Raw genomic sequence first — 6,539 nt, 5'->3', positions numbered from 1 at the left:
ACTGTTTGGATTTATTGACCAAAAAGTGCTGCATATTTCATTCCCTCCGTTACCAACATGAGTTTTTACATTTTTTGTCTTGAACTTGAAAGAATCTCACAGGTTTAACTTGACCCTGTTGGAGTGTAACTCTTTCCTACATTCTGATACTTTACTTATTTCAATAGTTCCTCTAGTTTCTGAATAAGAGACATTTGAATGTCAAAAATCTGACCCTGTTTCCTCCGTTAACACTTGACTGGAACCCAAATCTGATCTTTTGACATGTGACTTCAGTGTGAACAGTCAGGTCACATTCATCCACCTACACGTCATCAACAAGACACAAACGTCACAATTCTGCACTGAAGGAGGCAGAAACTGGAAGAAAGACTCAAACACGGCGAGAATTTTCAGGCTCTGAAGGATCAGGGTCTCGTCAGTGGAGGGAAAGCGAGTTTAGTGAGTTCATTCATAATTTGGAGGGATCGATGTTTTCAAGAGAAACTGGAACCGGGCGTTTTTTGAAATGAGGCGATCCTGGCTCCAATGTCAATGAAAAATAAAGATCCTGCGAGAAAATACAAGGAGAGTAAAGACTCAAACAAACGAAGCGGCTGTGGACGTGTGACCTGAACATTTTACCAACAACTGGACCAGATTTTGAGAAACGAGTCCAGATTTTCGGCGATAGAACTGCTCCGATGTTCATACGGGACACTTTTGGGGTTTTTAAAGTTCAAACTGGAGTCACACACAAGTCACATTTAACTGAAAATGTGAACAAAAAACAGATTTCACAACGAACTGCGAATTGAGCTCTCTGAACATTTGAAAAAATCAGATCTGTGTGGTTCAGACTGTCATTAAAAGATCAGATACAGGAACGTAGGGGCCAAAAAATCAGTCCCTTCAGGCTGGAGTTTGAACGTCGCTCAAATTTGTTTTTGATGAGGAAACATTAGAACATGTGAGAAAGCTCCAAAGAACACAGTTTGAGTAATACTCCCCGTTTCAGGTCAAACAGTTTGTTCATCCTGCTTCATAAATGAATAAAAACCAAACTAAATTCATAATAAATGTTTGTGTTTGGAGGTTGTGTCCGAGCCGCGGTGGAGCTGAGGGTCGTCTGAAGCTTTGATCAGTCTCTGCCGGACACGAGCTCCAGCCCAAATCTCACGTGTTTCGATTTAAAAATCACGTCACTGAAGTCAAAATCAAATTAATCCAATTCTCTAATCCAAATCAAATGTTAAATCGCCCTTTTCCATTGTTGTTTTTTTGCTCTTTTGGCCTGGAGGAACTTTCCTTGTTTTCACAGTGAAGCGGCGTAAATCCTCTCGCTCGGCTCTGGTCCTGTGTGTTTACTCGGACTTTTCCCGCTCGACTTGAACACGTTCGTTTGGACCGTCGGCTGCTGGAGCTGTCGGCGAAACGAGACGTCACCAGATCAATCTCAGCAACACTTCTATTGCATTTTATTTTTGAATTTATTTTGTTCGGAGGATGAGCCCCTTGAGATGTGTCGCCGTCTCGTTTTTCGAGGGGAGTCCTCAGAAATACGACGACAAAAGACAGAGTCGGGCGATCAAAACAACGAAATCAACACAAACACACACACTCACTCACGCTTGACTGTCTGACACATAATAAAACAGATTTGAAAGAGAAAAAATAAAATAAAAACAACAACAAAATAAATAAGTAAATAATACATTAAAATAATAATAAATTAAACATAATAAATAGATAAATAATAAATAAAATAAATAAATAATAAAATATAAAATATACATAAATAATAATAAAATAAATAAATAATAATAATAAATAAACTAATAATAATGAATAAAAATAAATAAAAATAAACAGAGTTCAAAGATAATTAAAAAAATACAACAAGATAAACAACAAAATTCAACAAAATAAATAAATAAGTAAATAATAAATTAAAATAATAATAAATTAAACATAATAAATAGATAAATAATAAAAAAATATATATATATATAATAATAAATAATAATAAAATAAAATAAATAAATAAATAATAATAATATAAACTAATAATAATGAATAAAAAAATAAATAAAAATAAACAGAGTTCAAAGATAATTAAAAAATACAACAAGATAAACAACAAAATTCAACAAAATAAATAAATAAGTAAAATAATAAATTAAAATAATAATAAATTAAACATAATAAATTGATAAATAATAATAATAAATAAATAATAAAAAGATAAATATAATAATAAATAAAATAAATAAATAAATAAATAAATAATAAATAAACTAATAATAATGAATAAAAAATAAATAAAAATAAACTGAGTTCAAAGATAATTAAAAAATACAACAAGATAAACAACAAAATTCAACAAAATAATCAAAAATAATTACATGGGTTATGTAAATATTGAACTTCTACTAGTTTATTTTGTGTAGATACTAATACTTTTCAGATGCGTGTACAGTGTGAAGTACAGACGTATAAAGACGTGGACTGAGGGAGTTTAACTTGACCCACAGTGTTCAGTTTAAGGCCAGAATTTCAAACTCAACTCTTGGTGCATAATTAAGGAGAATTATTCTGCACTCGGAACATTTATGACTTATTCAAATCCACTGTTGGGGAAGTGACTTTAAAACTGTGATGACGTTTTATTTATGACGTGTTCCCGTCATTTTACACTCATTTGTTACGTGACAATATTACTGCATTTAAAATATAAAACATTACACAAATATTACTAAACTTTTAATTTACTCTCAACAAAAGAACTGTGAAGATGCTGAAGTTTTGCGCCGTATATGGACTGTAACCAGGTCTAAACCAGGACTTAACAAGGTCTAAACCAGGACTAAACCAGAACTGAAGCAGGACTAAACCAGGACTAAACCAGAACTGAAGCAGGAAACCAGGACTAAACCAGGACTAAACCAGAACTGAAGCAGGACTAAACCAGGACTAAACCAGGTCTAAACTAGGACTAAACCATGTCTAAACCAGAACTGAACCAGGACTAAACCAGGACTAAACCAGGTCTAAACCAGGACTAAACCAGGACTAAACCAAGACTGAACCAGGACTAAACCAGGACTAAACAAGGTCTAAACTAGGACTAAACCATGTCTAAACCAGAACTGAACCAGGATTAAACCAGGACTAAACCAGGTCTAAACCAGGACTAAACCAGGACTAAACCAAGACTGAACCAGGTCTAAACCAGGTCTAAACAAGTCAGTTTAGTCACATTTTCTTTGTGTTTTTGTTGTTTTTTCGCAGATTTTTCTGTATTTTACCAAAACAAAAGTCAGTGTGTCTCTGTTTGTCTCTTTTTACTGTTGCAGGATCAGATTGGTCCAAAACTGAGACACGTGGGACATTTCTTGTATAAAACTGGAACAAATCAGTGGTTTTGTGTAAATCTTGTCACAGTTCTGCCTTTTGTTTACATGTTTCCTCGGTCCAGCCATGGATCTGTAATAAAACCTGGATAAGCCCCTCCCCCTCTGTCCCGGCTCCAGGTTCTGCAGCTCCGGGAGTTTGGGCCCAGACAGATTCTCCCACAGAAGCACAATGCAGTTTTTAGGATTTCAAACTGTAGGGTGACCAAACCTCCATTTTTCCCCGGGTTTTTTTTTTATAAAGTGGTGCAAAATGTCCGGGTTTTCAGTACCGTTCATCGGGGGCATTAAACTGAGCGTCTCTCGTAGCGTCTGTGACTCAGAAGGAGCGAGACACAAACAGTCGGTCAGTCTGAAACACACCGAAGCACAAAAGCACATTTAACAACGACTTGTACAAGAAATTTCCGTTTTCCGTCCCGGTCGGTCGACAGGTGAAATCCACGAAGTATCAACTTTATATTTTACAATTATTCTTTCTGTTTTAAGGCTGTAAAACCTCAGCACAAACTTTATACACGTTTCTCCAACAGGATCGACAGGTGCAACACTTTTTTACTTCCTTCTTAAAACTTGTTGCTGCTGTCGTCCTTTTGTTATTTTCCTCCTTCTTTATGTAACAAACTGAAGATTCATTTATTCCATAATGGAGCCGACAGCACAGAGTCCTGCACAGGGCCATTTTTGGAGACCCCCAGTACAACAGGACCGCACAGTACAGGACCGCACCTGCCAGTACAGGACCGCACCTGCCCATTAACCCGAGATTATATCAAACTTTTGCGCTGCCTACACCACGGACTGAACCAAGACTAAACCAAGACTGATTGCAGGACTGAAGAGGAGGACTAATCCATGACTGAACTAGGACTAAAACAGGACTAAACCAGGACTAAACCAGAACTGAAACAGGACTCAGCGTCAGGTTGGGCTCGGAAGTGACGCAGGACAATGGACCGGCTCAGCTACGCACCTCACGGAGTTAAACGTGGCCTGATCGCGCTTTGTGGACAAACTGCTCGGCGTTTTCTCTCTCAAGTCCAAGATTAGTCCTGGTTTAGACCCCAAAGGTGTCCGGGTTTTCACAAACGGAAATATGGTCACCTTATCAAACTGTCCGTGTTCTGACAGGGCGTCCGGTTTTCACAAAGGTCGGATTTAGTAGCATTCTTTATTCTCTTTATTCTTTATTCTCTATTTCATAACATCAACTTTTTACATTTTTTAAATCCTCAAAGCGTCTAAAAGTGTGATCTCTGTCAGACTGAGCCTCGACGCTCTGATTGGTCCAAACACTCCACGCCGTGCGCACTGCAGACGTCACACTGGTGGGAGGAGCTTGTCTGGACTGATAAAATAAATGTGGAAATGACCATTTTTTGGGGACCCATAATCCAATGAGCACAGACCACTGAAAAGACTGAAAAGACTCAGTCTGTTCTGTTCCGGTCCTTTTGTCACTCATTCCCTAATCATCCCAGAATAGTCTGTATAGGCGAGTAGTTGACAAAAGCGTTTCATGCTGGGAATTATTTTGGTCGGCGGCAAGAAACACTAATTCAACATGACGGACGGAGCGAGAAAGAACGTAAAGGGTATTGATCCTGGTTATTTATCCAGTCTAACGGCAGAAGGACCCAAGACCATTTGACCAGAAATTGGTCATAAACATCGACGGACGAAAAATCACCCTTTTCAACCCCGACAGAACCTGGACCAAACCACATTTCTGGTCTGAATCTCCAACTACCTGGACAAATATTCACTTGGGCGACATCCACAATGACTTGGTGGAAACTCCTGGGCCATTCACAGCAGAAAAGATGAAAACCTCCAAGAGTCTGGATGTGTTGTTGAACTTGTTGAGTCCACGGTTTGTTAGGATCTTCTACGTTTGCTCTGCGGATGTTTGAAAGTCGTTTAATTCACCGTTAGTGGTTCTTTTCACTCAGAATACGAAAAAGACATTTTCCTTCTTCCGTGTTTCTATTTGTGCATCTGATAATGCAGCAGGAATTTACCATTATCGGGATAAATACGTGAGGTTACACACTGTGTTTGACGCTACCGTGTTTCTTGCCTCCGACCAAAATATTTCCCAGCAGCAACGCGGGTTTTTAATAACAATGACGTCAGCTGAAACTCGCCTATATCCTCCCTCTGTTCCTCAATCTCTGTTCAATTGTTGATCTGTCGAGAGACACTCAAGCTCTGTAAGTCTACGTTCAGACTGCAGGGTTTAACGCTCAATTCCGATTTTTTTGTGAAATCCGATGTTTTTTCGAGGTGGTTCACATTTCCAGTTAAATGTGACTTGTATGTGACTCCAGTGTGAACATTAAACGGTCCAAAAGTGTCCCACATGTGACACTGGAGACACGACGACGTCAACCGCAGCGAGCGTCTCTGTGTTTACACAAGTTGAACAAACATGGACGCAGCATCGAGCACCTGGAGATTTTAAAGTTCCTCTCGTACCGGAGCCACAACATGAACAACTGACTTGTTTTAAGGAGGAGATTGAGAAGGAGAAGGACCAGGTTTTTGGTGGTGGTGTTTTGTGGTGAGTGGAGATGTGCTTCACTTCAGTCACACAGAGTTCATTAACAATTTTCTCCTACTTCAGTGCAGAATAGTGACGTTTGTGTCTTGTTGATGACGTGTAGGTGGATGAATGCACTTTGACCTTTCACACTGAAGTCACATGTTAAAGATCAGATATGGATCAGTTTCAGGAGCACAGATCCAAGTGTCCTGAGTCATGTTTGAAAAAATCAGATCTGTGTGGTTCAGACTGACATTAAAAGATCAGATACAGGAACATAGAGACAAAAAATCAGATTTGGGTCACTTCAGGTGCAGACTGAACGAAGCCTATTTGAAACTCTGAATCTGAAATTTGTGCAATTCTGCATTATTTCCCTGTTTGTAGAACCTGTTTCTGAGTTTATCTCCATTTAGTTTTCTGGTCTCGTCGTTCACTGATCCTGTGAAAAACTTTACCTTAAACCACAGAACTGAGATGACAAGAAGCTGAATGTTCTATTTTTATGTCTATATAAAGTCTGTAATATTATATCACCACCGTTATCTGTTCTTTCTTTTTGTTTTAAGGTAGTTCCTCCATTGGCTTATTGTTCTTATATG

The sequence above is a fragment of the Boleophthalmus pectinirostris genome, unplaced genomic scaffold (genome assembly GCF_026225935.1).
Source record: "Boleophthalmus pectinirostris isolate CB_2022bp ecotype Guang Dong unplaced genomic scaffold, ASM2622593v1 HiC_scaffold_2, whole genome shotgun sequence".
NCBI lineage: Eukaryota > Metazoa > Chordata > Actinopteri > Gobiiformes > Gobiidae > Boleophthalmus > Boleophthalmus pectinirostris.
Note: the sequence above shows the minus strand (reverse complement) of the source record.